Source organism: Ixodes scapularis, unplaced genomic scaffold (genome assembly GCF_016920785.2).
Source record: "Ixodes scapularis isolate PalLabHiFi unplaced genomic scaffold, ASM1692078v2 ptg000597l_1___fragment_1__unscaffolded, whole genome shotgun sequence".
NCBI lineage: Eukaryota > Metazoa > Arthropoda > Arachnida > Ixodida > Ixodidae > Ixodes > Ixodes scapularis.
The window spans coordinates 4,826,971-4,842,997 of record NW_024610006.1 but is presented as its reverse complement, the minus strand read 5'-3'; the positions used below and the strand labels follow the sequence as shown (position 1 = coordinate 4,842,997).

Genomic DNA, 16,027 nt, shown 5'->3' with positions numbered 1-16,027 from the left:
TATTGGCTGCACTTTCCACAGTCTGTTCTCGTCTGGTTCTGCGGGTGGCCTCTCCGTGTCAACGAAGTGGAGGCATGTTCTTAGCATCTTGAACTCTTCACGTGCCATGACACCATGACACTGCTCACCAGCTCGAGCTGAAGCCCCCTTCGCCAGTACATGTGTATGTGCGGAAAGCGGAGACAACCCATTATAATGTGCATGCCAAACAGTTGCTTGATCTTGTGTGAAGTCACCTTCAGAACCTTCCCTGTCCGAGACATGTGGTACATACTTGTCTTCTCAGCAGCATTCTCGAAGAACTCGTCGTCGAAATGTCGCACAAAGTAGCTCGACGGTGTGCCGACAGTAGGGGGCTCATGGTCCTCTTCACTTGCTGGAAGCTGATGCAGTTTTTCAGTGAAGGTCTTTTCATGAAACGTTTCTGGTCTTTTTCTTCAATGTCGCACTTAACGATGAAGGCGGGGGAAAGAACCCTTTTAACGTTGAAGGAACCGGGGTGGCTTCCTCGTTTTCTCCTTCATCATCACTGCTGTTTGCATCTGGAGCACGTAGCTGCCAATCGGGGTCGTCGCCATCACTGCTGTCACAATCGATGTCAGACGACTCGAGAATCTTGAGTATTTCCTCCATGTCAGCGTCATGTTCAGGATTTAATATTCCTAGAAATAAAATAAAATAAATCTAAGCAACAAGCATTTTTTCATGGCGACGTCAAATGGTGTTTTTGTCGTCATACATGCCCAACCCACACAAATGTGCGGGTGGCTGTTTTGAACGTGCTCGGCACCTCTGTGCGATATTGATATGGCTATTTGTACGCCTAATGCCGTTTAGCGGGTCTCGGGATTGCTTTCTAATTCCTAGTTCTGAAAATGCACAAGAAAAGAAAGCAAAATGATGCACTTAGTTTTCAAAGGCGGCCGGCATGCGTCTCTCGAGGAAAGTGCCATTTTGGAAAAGGTCCAACTAGCCCCCTTGCGGCGCAAACCGGGGACTACTCGTTTCAATTTATTCCACGCACCCACACAAACGTGCGGGCTGGGTCGGAACACCTAGATTTGATAAAGGTAAAACAAATTCTATTTGAACCCGCACGTTTGTGTGGGCAGGGCAGGAAAGGGATAAACAAAAGCGAGAAACAGTTTCACACATACCGGTCTAGTTGACTCAGAGTTCTACTGTATTTTCCAAGAAGATGCATGTAAGAGGCACTAAAATAATTACATGTACGAAATTTAGGCCTTTAAATTTAAAACAGCACTGTCTAGGAGTTTCTATGTACATGGGCGTCTGCAAAGCTGATGGGACCATAAAGCTTCATGGCATTTGTATCAAACAGGTATGTAATCCCTAGTTGCATCAGGTGACAGCATGAGAATAGAACGTTTTGCAGGCCCCGGCTATTATTACAAGTAAGAGCCTGCCTACAATAATGTTTTAATGGTTTCTGGTAGTGATCGATTCAATCTACTGTGCTTACTCTATCCTAAACCCTTTTAATATATGTCATATATTGCATGGAAGTGTGAAAACATTTCCATGCAATCCTCATTTTGGAGGCCGATGGGGATATCCACAATCTCGTTCTTTGCAAGGGTGTCCTGCTCAGCAACTGAAAAGCAATTCCACATTAATTGAAGTAATGACAGTTTAAAGTTTCTGTATTTGTTCATTAGCACAAATGCAAACAGGATCATGTTAATAGTTGATTAAAATTTTCTATTCAAGGTGCGTCGTGATGCTTTTTGCGAGCCCCTCAGTGGTGGCACATGCAGTAAAACATCTGGTAGAACCTTAATAATTTGATTTCGGTTAATTCGAAATCCCGGATAATTCACAATATTTCCACGGTCTTGTAACTTTTCATGACATGTGATCAGAAATCAATAAATTTGAAATATCTTATATATCTTCCCTCTGATTTTTGACAGTTGGCAGTCTGCATATTCGAACGGTATTAAAAATACTGACGAGCACTTCCAACTATGTCGCTCGCTGCACAGTATACGCTCTAACAAATGATTACAACAAACATACTTGTTCAACACATCTTGCAACGTCAAATAACGTATCACAAATTACATGCACTTAATATTGTTTCCTGCTTTCCCTTTGACCAACCAAAACTAGAAACCTGTACCTTCCGTTGTGTACGCCTTCGCTCAAGACAGTGACAATTCGCATAATTGCCACACAAACTGAGTTTTTAAAGGGTTGAACCCGCACTCCGGATGTATGACTCGCCCGTTAGCCTGATGATCTCGGCATCGTAGTAGTCGCAACGCGTGTTTCCGTCCCCGTCCCTAAAGATAAACCTTCTTCCACTCAAAGCCAGTGATGTTGGTTGGGTGAAAGTTTTTCACGACAGCCTTGTGGACTATGCACATCTTGCCATCTTGTAGACTTTTGACTTTAGCGTACATACTCATTGGGAGAGAAAGAAGAGAAATGAAACATACAGAAAAACAAAAAAAAAACAGGAAAGATGCAGAAGCACGTCACAGTAGGGGGGGGGGGGGGCGGTACAGTAGCAGATGCGAATGCGAGGGAACACACGAAGCACCAATCCAGCACGTAAGCAACATGGAAACCATGGCCACCATCGGTCGCACATTGCTTGCACACATTGCCCCATCATTGCACCACATTGCGACATCGCACACGCGGGAATACGGAGAGTGACGGGAAGACGACAACCCGGATATATTAGTCACTGACAGTTGAAGAACGGTGTTCGAACCGGAGAAAGGGAACCAGTCAGTAGCTTGGAGCGATGTGAACGTCCCTCCTCCCCGCTCCAGGCTTTCGTGCTTTCTTCTCTTGCCAATGGCACAAGTTGGATTTGGATCTGGATGCTTTGTGGTTGTGAAAAGGTTGATTATGGCGAAGTTGGCGAAGATATTCAAAATTGTTTTATAATTTCAAAACAGGTTTTGAAACTCCGAAGCACAGTTCAATCTGAGCACGCCTGTCATTGAGGTGTGCTGCATTCTCAGGGCTAATGAGGTTTTTTTCCCGGTGGATCTCGCGACGAGTGCGTCGGATGGTTTTTATTTTAACCCTGTATAATGTTGGAAATATCTACGAAAGAAACTTCTCTATGGGGTACGGGGGAGAAGTAAAGCCCCCCTTCATGTTTTAAAAATAGTGCATCAGTTCTATATGGGAAGGGGGGGTGTTTAGTACGTAAGAACAACACATGCGGAAATAGGACACAACCATACACAGCAACGTAATAATAAAACACCTGAATTCATGTCAAAAGGAGACCCATTCAGAGGCAAAGATGCATTCGATGATGCCTTGGCGTTCAAGTTTGAAGATCTAAAAAACCGTGTGGCAAAGCGTTATCGGGAGATGACGTAACTTTAACTGGACAGGTGGGACAGTGTGTCGCACCTTCGCTATATGAGTGTGCTTCCGTACTAAACCCAGCTTTCGTTTAAACGGATGTTCGAAGTCTTTGAAACAAGGCGTCAACTTTATTTTGCTTTCTGTATCAACTTGACTGCAGGTAGTTTGATTCAAGGTGGAGACATGCAATCTGGTGTCAATTAGAAGATGTAATGGGCAACCGTTTACCCTAGCGTCAGCGAGGAATGCATTCAGGCGGCTGGGATTGCCGGCTTGGCGGGACCCCAGGTAGCACACCATGTCGGCCGATACTGGGATTACGTCGGCCAGTACCGGGAGCTGTACGGCGGATCCCGGCCAGGGACGCCGGTGAGAAACCGACGCCGGCCGATATCGGGGACTCGTTGTCTAAACTGGCCAGCACCAGCCGGAAAGTTCCCGATACCGGCCGACATCGTTTTCTTGCTGTAGTCACCGGCCAGTCTAGCCATGGAGTTTCCGGTGACTGGCCGACATCGTTTTCTTGCTGTAGTCACCGGCCAGTCTAGCCATGGAGTTTCCGGTGACTGGCCGATATTGTTTTCTTGCTGTAGTCACTGGCCAGTCTAGCCATGGAGTTTCCGGTGACTGGCCGACATCGTTTTCTTGCTGTAGTCAGCGGCCAGTCCAGCCGTGGAGTCTCCGCTGACTGGCCGACATCGTTTTCTTTCTGTTATCACCGGCCAGTTCAGCCACTGAGTTTTCGGTGACTGGCCGACATCGTTTTTTCGCTGCTTTCACAGGCCATTCGAGCCATGCAAGTTTTGATATGTAACCGACATGGCTTTTTCGCTGATATGGAAACTATATGATGGTTACAAATGACCGTTAGTTTGGGTATGTCTTCAATGTGCTAAAAGGTGACACCTAATATTATCCTTGGCCTAGTATTAACGCCGCGTCATCCTTAAACCACTTAACAAAGGCTTATTTCAGTTTTGTTAAAAAAGACGGGATCAAACATGGCTGTGGAATGAAAATTTAATTTGGTTTACATCTATTAATTTTTTAGAGAGCAGCTCTTAGGCGCCCGTTTCCGGCTTGAGCGGCATCACCGTCGCAGTCGCCGTCGGCGTCGGCGTAACCGCGCATTGCATTATGGGAAACGTCCCATAATGACGGCGTGTGTGACGTCACGAGGGTCCCGCGCGTTGCATTATGGGAAGCGTCCCATGATGCAACGCGCGGTCGGCGACGGCGACGCCAACATCGCCGTTGGCGTAACCGCGCGTTGGGTTATGGGAAACGTCCCATAATGCAACGGGCCGTCTCATTTGTGACCCGCGCATTGCATTATGGGAAGCGTCTCATGATGCAACGCGCGGGCCGGCGACGCCAACGTCGCCGTCGGCGTAACTACGCGTTGAGTCATGGGAAACGCCCTATAATGCAATGTGCAGTCGCATTCGTGACCCGCGCATTGCATTATGGGACGTTTCCTATAATGACGTAACAATTGACGTCACGTGTGACGTCACAAGGGTCCCGCACGTTGCATTATGAAAAAAGTCCAATGATGCAACGCGCGGGTCACTCGTGACCTGCGCGTTGCATCGTGGCGGCGAAACTTGCTTTCGATGAGTTGGGCATTTTACTGCGGCACTGCGCTTCCACATGTTCTCAACGACAAGTCTCAGGGCTTACACCGGGTTTTAAAGAGCTTCTTCGACGAATGACTACGAACGAGTAGAAAACGTGTCTTCAGCATGTTGCCGCCAGCCTCCGGAACGCTCCAAAAACGCGATTTTTCAACATGCAAAATCGCCGATCGGTGGCTTCACTCTCGCGCTGCAGCTGCAGCGACCAAGCGGGGATGCGCGATCCAGCCCTTCGCCCAGGCAGATGCCGAGCGCTCCGCGCAAGCAGTCGTTGAGCGGTCGGCCTCAGTAAGCGATCCACCCAGTTGCACGCGCTGCCACCGCTTTCATAGCGTCTGCCCTCGCTTTTTAACAGTTTCGGTTCCCATTGCTATCTTGCTGAAAGCATGAAGTTCTGATCGGAACTTCATGCTTTGACAAAAATGTTGATTGTTACTACTTTATTAACGGTGACCCCGACGTTGAGGCAGTATTTATTTTTCCTTACAGTTATATAAACCCGATGAAGACAACTACAAGTGCTTTTGTACGAGCCGCAGGATGCAATAGGCCCTTTGCAAAAATCCCAAAAGCCCGCGCGCGCCGCGCTTCAAATAATGGGAGTCCTCGGTACGCCCCCCCTCCGGCTTCCACGTGGCATACGTGAGCAGGCACAGGTTACCACGGCAACAAAGCAGCCGAGTTGGGCCGTTGGTTGGGCGAGCGACGATCCGACGGCTGCCCCTTTCGTATCCCTCTCCTTTGTACCGGTTCTGTCGTCTGCTGCACCAACGCTTTGTCGAACCTGGTCGAAACCTGCCATGGTTGCGGTGCAAACTAGATGGATTTGGTGACACTTCAATACGTGAAGGTAAGTTCCGACGAATAACGTATTGGAATGAGTTCACCTGTCGCGATGCCTTTACGCTGCCACAGATACGGTACGCCGGCAACGACGTACGACTCGGCGGGATGGCTGCAACGGCTGCTGGCGGTAGCTGCCGGGACGCGCGCGCAGTCGCGGAGGCGCAACGAGAAAGCGCGTGCGCGTGATCTGTACCGAGGGTTCCCAAAATTTTCTGCCGTCGTGGCGCTGTACGTTTTGCAAAGGGTCCATTAAGCAATACCAAACACGTATGCCGTAAAGCGACCGTCATCTCGGAAGGCGAGTTCCATCTGAGGGGAATTTGTCGTATTGTCTTCTAGCAAACGACATACCTAGCTCTTCATCCGAATAGGTGCGCACAACGTCTTCGACGTAACGCCATATCTTGGGCCTCTTCGCTGGCAAGGCGAATGAGTCGGCGAAGACTTCGCCGAGAACGGCTGCCTCGTCGTCACTCGAGCTGGAGCTAAGCTGGTATCTTCGTCGCTGTCGCAGATTTCGCTGCTACTGCGTTTTCTTATACCTCCTCAAATTAACTGCAGCGATGTCAGCGCCGCAGTATGCTCGAGCCAGTCGGTCATGACAAGAGGAACGAAAGCAAGCACAGCAAGAGAGCCCACCCAGAAATCGAAACAAAAAAACAGCGAAACTCCTTCATTCCCCCGCGGCAACGTTGATAACGAAACTGAAATGTTGCGAGTGACTACAGATCGTACTCCCCCGAAAAAGGCTGCGCGGAGAACTACTCCGGGTCCGAGCGGTCTGTCCGAGGAAGACACAGTTCAGGCGGCACATTCGTTTCTTACATCTTTCTGCATGATCACAATCAAAACATCACGTGCACCCTATATTCAACCAGAAAGGGTCACTACATTTAACTCTTACGCGCTTATTAAAACCAGATCTGCTTCTCGCTACCACTGCTAGGGGATTCTATGGACTACTTCCATAAACCCCTGCGTGCAACACGGCGCACGTTGCTCTTTGGAAACTAGTTGGCCAGGGAGGAGAGTGGCATGGTTTCGGTTTCGATCGGCAGCGTGGACTATTAACGGCCGTGATCTCACGTTTTTTGGTCACGAGAGCATCATTTTTGGTCTCTAAACTAACCTAAATGGCCAGACCTCGAATCTATAGCACAAGCCCGAGACGTATAGCTTGTCTTCACACATGCTTGTTGCATTTTTCTACACTATCGAGCCTTTCTGTTTGCGTTTCGAGATATATGTGAACGAGCCAGTGCTGGAAATCTCGACGCTGCGTAGCTCGGGTATCTTGCTTGTCTACGAGTCAACAAGCTGTAACGACCAATAAGTTTGCATACATCAAACTCGACCCTTTACAGCTGGTCAGGAAGTTTGTTTTGTGCGTCCATAGACGAAACATTATTTTTTGCAACTACTGTTTTTCTTAATACGCCTAAGTACGTGAGGTAAAACTTGGGGGCGCCATTGAAAAGCTCAATTTGAACACACATCTTATCTCTTATCTGCACTGACCCGCAGCACTGCACGAAGCTAAGTCCCCACCCGCTTGCATTCCACTAATATTCAACATCGCGTACGCACATAAAATTTTTCTGCAATCATATAGGCACATTCCCACACACAAACCTTTTTAAGAAAGCAAAAGTCGAGCAATTGTGTGAAGAATGTCGCACCGTTCGCCGGAAGTGCGTCGGACGGGCGTGAACCTCTATGCGGTGTGCCAAAGGAACGAAATTATTCAAAGCGCATTTGACGGTTGCTAATGGCCGTAATATTTATATGTTTGCTTTCTTCCTGGCTGAGTATGCCGAGATATTTTCAAACACACCGTTCAGACACAGATCTTGGGCGTCAGTAAAAGTTCGTCCAAAAGGCTTAGCGAAGAGTAGGAGACGCTTGTTGGAGCCTCTGTCGTAGCTAGCCGACCTCAGCGTTTGCGAAAACCTAATTTCCTATCAGCGTAAAATTTGAGTGGGCGATATATGATGACACGAGGAAGACATCATAATAATTTGTGTGCAGTAATTTGTGTGCAAGGAAATTGCCCCAGTTTTCGTTTTGTTTTGTTCGAGAATGAATGTATAGTACATTCGTGAAAAGTCAGATAATCGAAAACTCGAGCGGCGCATTCGGTCACGGCGTGATAGCATGAAAGGAAGCTGCTCAATCGAAACCGAAACTGAGTGGCCAACTAGTTCCCAGAGGGCACTTCGTCGAAGCGTCGTGTATTTCTTCGTGCCCCCGTTTCTCTTTTTTTTTTTTTTTTTTTTTTTTTATAGAGTAGCACAGTAGCACAATTATATATTTGCGACTTCGTGTTTAGACTAGAACAGACCTCATCCAACATCGAGCCAGCTGTTGATGGACTTTGCTACACAGCCGATCCAGCATCCAATCCAAAGCCGGACAAGGTGAGCGAAAACAAATGGCGAGCGGGACGTTTGGCGTGGTTTGCGGCATGGTTCAGGTACAGTGGCTCCAGGGTTGAAAAATTGTATGTGACCGTGGTGGCGAGTGAAAGCGCTGCATGTAAATCTATGCGAGGCAGAAGTCGCTTGAAGTTACCGCCTGTGCTTTGATTTTGATGTTCGTGTTCTGTCGGTTTCGTCGTATGTAGGCCTAGTAAATCAACTTCCGCTCAACAACGCTTTCTGGTGGTTGACTCGACGGTGTTGACGGCCCTTCGCCGTATCCCGACGATCGTTTCGTCGGCATGTCCCGCAAGACAGAGTAGCCGTCAAGTAAGAGAAAGTACGAGCAGCAGGAAAGGGATGCGGCCGCGTATTATTTCGTAGCGGCGAGCGGCGGCACTTTTCTGTTTACGTTCGCGCACGTTTCTGCATCGGCTTCTGCCCGTTCGTAGTGTAGATGCCCTTTGCCTTTCGTTGCATCGCGCTGTTTCCACGCTTCGAGTCGCACCTTCGGGGCTCCCGGCCGAGTCGCCGAGTATGGACGAGTGTCGCGCCGCTAGCCCGGCGAGACGGCGACATTGCCTCCGTGTGTTGTAAGCGTTGAAGTAAAATTAAGGGGGGGGGGGGGGGGGGGGATAGAGTCAAATGTGTACGCGCGCTAGGCGCATTTGTCACTGACTTGGGGTAGGGTGAGGGGAGAAGATAGAAGTAGGAGTCGGGCGTCAGGAGCGTCGTCTCACCGTCCCGCTCGCTCGTCATCCCATCGTCGCGCTTAATCCGTGAGTGAGTGAATGTGAGTGTGTGTGTGTGTGCGCGCGCGCGCGCGTGCGTGCGTGCGTGCGTGTGTGTGTGTGTGTGTGTCTGTGCGCGCGCGTGCGTGCGTGCGTGTGTGTGTGTGTGTGTGTGGGGGGGGGGGGGGGGGTTTAGCACTGGTGGCTGGCACCGCGCGGTGTCCGGTGATCAAGGCGGTCTCCGGGGGCGACCGCGCCGTGTTGGTGGAGGCATGCTAGCTCGCCGAGACGTTGCTGGCGGGGCATCGGTTTGTGCCGTCCGCGAGACGCTTGTCCGTTATTTTATTTATCCTTGCATCAGGTTTTAGATTAGGACGGTAACCTTGCATTGTTTGCCATACTTCGCAAAGTCGTAACAATTTTTCTGCACGCGACTCCTAGAGCCGCTCGTCAAATTTTGGGGCACGCAATACAACTTCTTTTTTTTTTTTCGACACAACATTTTTTTTTGCATTATAACTTAGCGGTATATCGAAACTTTCTGCTTGTAGCGCAATCACACCAATGCTGAAAAATTCCGCACGTACTGGCTAACCGTCATCATCATAAGCTCGGCTCGTTTTTCCGCGTTCACATCAGACAAAACTAGGTTCCTTCTATGAAAATACGGTGTACCGTTAAATACCGGGCAAGCGCGCACTCAAACTTTGGAAATAATCGCAAAAAAATGGGGGATGGGTGCTTGTCCGGTCGTCAATTTTACATATAAATGTACTGTGCGTATTTCCTCAGATCTCAAAAATTTGGTAATGGGCGCATAATGTGGAATGGGCGGATGCACGGTATTCTACGGTATGTCCAGGCAGTTAGCGGCATCCTACGCCTTGGTAAGCACAACCGCGCGTTGTGCAGTCCACCACCGACATGGCACAGGGCCCCGTCCTTACCTAGCGTGTCGTCTTATGCAAGGAATGTATACTTCGTTCGCCCCTAAGCTGAGACTAGAATCTCTACCTTCAGTGCGAGCTCGCTGGCTTCTGCAGTGCTTTGGTTTTGCGTGCCTGCATGATCGCACTTGTGTTAGCAAGGGCAGAAAGCTTGCGTTGAAGGCGGAGCTTCTAGTCTCAGCTTAAAAATGAACGGAGTATAGTCGAAACGCCATTGCCATTGCTTGAAAAACTGGATGTAAATAAGCTATTTGCACGAAACCTGGGTATCACGAAACCGTTGCAAGTAAAAAGCTACAAAGCATGGTGTAAACAGACCTTTACGCGAAATGAGCACCGTTTTTCTCTTTTACTGCTACTTTTATTATTTGGCGTTACCGGAATGCGACGCCGTCGTGTTTCATTGTGGCCGTGCATGGGGATATAGCCATGGAGTTATAATATATGCTAAAGGTTGCGAAGACCTGACAGTGTGAAGTAACTTGAATGAACATCATGTCTGACCGCGCCTTTTATTCTAGTGAGGAGGAGTACTGTTCATCGAAGAGAATGACGAAATAACGGTGGCGCCCGTCCCTCTGTTGTGGTTTGACGTGAGTATGAAACAACGGCGTGAGGCCAAGCAAAATTTTGGGGCGGACATCTTGTCTCGTGTGCGAGCGTACCGAGCACCAGACCCTGACTGGCCTTCGTTCAGAGCATCAAGTTTGCAGAAATGCAGTAAGTATTATTTTGTACTGTTCCTTTTCACCTAAAGTCCTGATAATGTGCTAGCACACGTTTTTGATCTGCCCTCCGTTAGCATGCTTGACCAGATTAGCTTGCGTGCAGTTGCTCAATTTAGTTAGCTCCAAAATCTTCGTAGTGACACATGCACAATTACAGTGGTGACAGAGTCCTTCAATACGGTACTGGGCACAAAACTTTCTCGTAATGCTGTGGGAAAGCATTGCATGCTGCCAAGAATGGCCGTGGTGCTGTCCTACTTTGGAGAGGTTCGACGGACAGCGTAGAGGCTTGTTTTTAGGTGCAGCAAGTTCGCTTCGGCGCCGTGCTGTGCAGCTTCTGTTTGTACCTTGAAATGTTGTACTAATGGCCCGATTTTGGTGTTTTGTGAAATTGAGATCTCGGTAGGCTTGTACTGAGGGAGCTGACCTTTCTTTAACAGACACGTCGCCTGCTAACGTGAGTAAAGAGGGAGTGCTTGTCTGCCCTAGAGTGTCATTTGCTGCGGGAAACAAGACGCCGTTGCGTCGTCTGCTACCAGAACCGAAGAAAGGTGGGTCATCTGTTACGCGCTGTATGCTGCAAGTGAAACGATAGAAAAAAAGTTGCATTGGGAACTTCTGCTATTTAACAAGGGGCGCAATTGATGACCTGTGCTTTACTTGGAAGTGCCAATTCATTCTAAAGCATCATATGCCTAGGTGCGAGGTATCATGTGACCACAGAGCAGCCACTTGCAGCCAATTTCGTTTTCTGTACCAGGGCAAGTGTTCTTAACGGGATTCTCTCCCATTCTTAGACGGTTGATAGTTTAAAAAAAAGGCCGTCCTGAAAGCCCAGAAAATGGCAGTTCCAACAAGGGTACAGGCACCAAGCTAGGCCTAATAGGCACGGACCTATATATCAGATTTTTAAACTGGTGCTTATCGCAGCCAAGCGCAGTATTGTTATTTCCTTTGATTGTCAAAAAACATCATAAAACTTTGTGGAAGCATTCATTTTGACCGTACAAGCCAAAACTGTGAAGTTCTGAAAATTGGGGCTGTGTCTCCTTTTCAGAAAGTTTATTTGATTAACACATTTTTTTTATTAAATTTATAAATATTGCATACAAAAATAATTTCTCTTAAATTTTTACAAAAATTTGAAACACTCACTGTGTCTGGCAACCGTTCCAAAGCTACCCAAACCATCCGAAACACCTGTAGGTTCAAGCGTTCTTCTGAAACTTCCCGAAACCCAAGTTTCTGAAAAAGTTTCTTCGCATCATCAGTGCATAATGTTGATCAGCAAAATGGATAATGCTTTCTTATGCTTTGGTTATCTTGCAGCCTTCGACGCTCAGCTGCTTAGGCCGTGATAGACCTGCACATCCAGAATGGGCACCTACAGCAGCAGAACAGGGAACTGCAAGTCTGCTGGGCAGGTGCTCGGGCACGTGGTGTCTTTCAAGCACCAGGGAGAGCAGGCGAGGCCCGGGGAACAGGCGACGCCCCAGGAACTGGCCAGGCCTGAACCACCCGAGCTGTTCCCGATGCCTCTCCGCAACATGGAACAGCTTATGCTGCAGAAGCGCAGCTGAAGAACTTCACCAACAGGACACTGCCGGTATTTATGTGTCCTCTTTTTCACAATATTGACGGGCATAAGGCTACGATTCTTACTTTGTGGTTTAACTTCGGTTATCTGAAGATTTATGCAAATGGGATTGGAATGTGGACTGAAGCCTTTTACCGTAACATTTCAAATGGATGCCCACCCAAACTATGTTTTAAGCACGGTCGGTGGCAAATCAAAAATGAGTAAGTTGCCCTACCTTCATTACGGGCCTTCTGTTATTTATAACAGCAGAGTGCATGCACAGCCAATGCACAATGGAAGGCTATTTATTGTAAGGGGTACCCTTAAACTGAACCGTGCGATAGAATTGTGTCAAGGTGACGCAACGCCTGTTGCACGTTTTGTAAGTCAGCTTTAGTAGCCTGCGTAAACTTTTTGCAATTGTTAAACTGCGTTTCATAGAGGCTACTGAAGGGAGAAATGATGGACGGTGGCCACCAAAAATTAAATATTTGTGCATCATTACATTTTTTAACAGTTCTTTCCACCCGAAGGTCGTGTAGACAAGAGGCCTTCATGTGCAACCTCATTGAACGGCATTTTATGTCTTTTTCAACTGCCGCTTCTTGAAATATTTTTAAGTAAAGCATTTCACAACGGGGGAAGTAAAATCGCCCAACATATATGCCTTTGGGTGCTTACAATATGTCGGCCTGCAAATAATCATAAATCATGCTGATTTGCTACGACACTTCTGCCCGTTATATCCTTAGAAGTTAAATTCCGCACCTGCAACAACTCTCGCCGTGAGTATGTGTGCGGAGCACACACAAACCTGCCTGCGTGCTTTTTGTGTTTAATGCTTGCTTGACAGAAGGATCGATATGCTGTAGTATATATTGGGCTTCTTTTGGTTTTGTTCCTGTTCTCACTTGAGGCTATAATCAAGAGATCTAAATATTTAGGGCAATAAATTCATTTGTGCTTTCGGCATCTGCTACAGAAGTAAAGGTACATGCTTGAAAATAACTTTCAGCCTGGTCTAAAATCGCTTTTGAGCGTGCCCACCATATGCGTATGCCCAAACAAATTTGTAAGGGGTTGCCAGATAAATCTTAATTAATTCCATCTTTACATTAGTATTGCATTTCCAAAATGAGATGTTAGCCAGTCCTAACCGAAGGTCACCCTATGAGAGGAAATCAAATTTTCCAAGGTGAAAGAGTAACTGTCATTGCATCCGCCACTTTATTCAGGGGGTGTGAGTGCATGTGTAGCTGTGTCTCCAGGCATAGCATACGGTAGTCGCGCAAGCGATTATTACACGAGGCGAGCTTGAGCTGAGTAAGTTAGTTCATTGGCCTACAGGGCCACCACTGAGTCAGCACTAAACAAAAATATGGAAAGGTAACTACTCATACTGTGCTGCTGTTGCCATTTTTTGCAACTATGATGACGGTTTTGGTCAATTCCTGCCTTTTTATGCCTTTTTCAATTCCAGTCTTCGTAAAGTCGTAAAATAGGTGATAAATTTGTAGGGTGACTAGCCGGCAGCTAGACTAAGCTTTAACAAAGTCAAGATGCGCAGGGTCTTGAATGCACTGTTTTGAGAACCACATACATTATTAAAATTACTGAGTGGATGCTGATGGGCAAAGAGGATCCATCAAAACGTTTGCACAATTTGAACGTTGCAACGAATTTGACTGACTGATGATATTTAGCGGAGTATGGAGGGGAATATTTTAATCTTTCTGGTTTCGTCTAAGACAGGTAGAGATGCCATATATTCTAATATTTTTTATTCTCTCTCTAGTAAATATTGTAACATTTTGATGCATGTATAGTGTGGCTTGCTGCATTTACCTGGGCATTCACATTCTCTTACTTGAGACATGTTCATACCATTGTATCTGCATATAAATAACTTTATTGACATATTGAGAACACATTTTGTCTTTCTAGCAGGAGCAGCTCGTGTCTCTAGGAGACAGCAAGAAGCTGCAGAAGGTGGTACGAGAGATGGTGGGACGCCTGTTCTCAAAGCAAGTCCAGGAGCAGTTCTCCGGCCCTTCTGGGCTACCAAGGAAAGTCAAGGTTCAAGGACGCCATGATGTGTAAGGTGGTCATCGGTAATGCATATTCTTTTTTAGCTATTAAATTGATGGTATCTCTATTGGAGCTCAATAGACAAGCACAATCTTTGAAATAGGTTGACAATTAAAGGGAAACTGAAACACTTTTTGACAAAAAAACGAGTTATAGGTGACTTCTGGCGTATTTTTGTCCTGTGAATCTGAATATCACTTTCGTTTTCCCCGAAGGTGTAACTAGACGCGAGAAAACACGAAAAGCCTCAGAGCAGTCGTGACGTCGTACTAGGATCTTTGGGGCGCCAAGCACGTGTCGCTCGTGTGGGCGGCGCGTGCAATTGCAAGCTTGCCAGTTGTATTTTTCCACACTGATGCCAGTTGTGGCGTCTATTTCTGACCTTTTTACAAATACAAGAGTTCACGTGCATAGGTTTGACAGGAGCTGAAGATGAGCGAGAGCAGAAATTCCGAAAACTCCCAGCATGACGTCACGCCCCAGGAAGGAGGGGCTTCAGCTGTACTTTAGAAATTAATTTCTGCAGCCTCCGTGCACCAGATTGAAAAAATGAACTCGATATTCGTGATCCTGGATGCCATATCAAGACGATTTTGGTGTTCTTCCTCAAATACAAAACAGCTTCAGTTTCTTGTTAAGTCTTGCAATATGCAAAATTTAAGTCGTCAATTCCTGTCGTTATTTTTTTTTTTTTTTTTAAATTTGACTTGCATTTTTTATTATGATTATCTCCTGTGTTACCATTCTCGGAACCTTCATACTGAAAAGCAGCGTCTTGAAGGAACTGTGAAAAAAGGTTTTTGTTGCTCTTGTCTTGTTATCCTGTTAGTTTCCAGGTTGAAAATCTAATGACGACCATTTAGAGGCCTCGGTCTGTAGAGTGTCAGTTGGGGAAGTTTTGCTCTTTTTTTAACCACTCATCTCTGCACCCCACCCCTTCTCGCCCCCGCCCCGTCTCGCCCCCCATTTCAGATTAATAGGATGTTGCGTGAAATAGCCATATGCCTCCATAGAATCTGCACCTTAGCGTGGTAGCCAAATGCACAATCTCCACCTCTGTGGTGCTCTCTTTCTGTCACCTTTGAATTGCAGGCTAAGTGAGGGACCTATATTTACACAAAGTAAACGCTCACAAACTGCAGTGTGTGAACAGCACCTTGTGTGTAGCTAATATGCAAGATATTGGCTTCCCCTATCCCTCAACTAATCTGTGTGATCTGACAATTCTCTTTACAGGTGCCATACAAAGTTGCACTCGTGCAGCGTGGACGCGGTGCAGAAGTGGCTGACGGGCAGGGAGGCGGGCAAGGGCAATAGAGTTAAAAAGACGGGCACTCCACTGGTGGTTCCAACCGCCCTTGACGATGAGGGACACTCTGGCTGAGGAGCTAGCTGCTATGGATGCACGAGTCACAATAAAGAATGTCACGGTAAAAAAAAATTTGTATGTTCCCTTCTTGTACTACCCACAATATGCATCTGGGCGACAGATGAATGGGACATGTCGTCTCAACGAGTATACAGTAATTGCCATGAGTATACTGTATACATGGAGAAAGTCAATTGTTCACACAGAATTGTTTCTTAAAATTGCACAAATACTAAACCGGCTTTTTTCAGTTCAAGTCCAAGTTCAAGTGGGTACACTGAATAACGCATACGCTGGTGCTGATCCGCAATTTCGCAGGCAATGACCT

The 16,027-nt window shown here is 47.0% G+C and overlaps 1 protein-coding gene across 2 annotated transcripts in view; it reads left to right on the top strand.

Annotated features, from left to right (window-relative positions):
- LOC121834161 overlaps positions 1–16,027 on the top strand; it is a 102,079-nt gene that overhangs the window by 60,778 nt on the left and 25,274 nt on the right. The gene's annotated exons all lie outside the window — the stretch shown is intronic.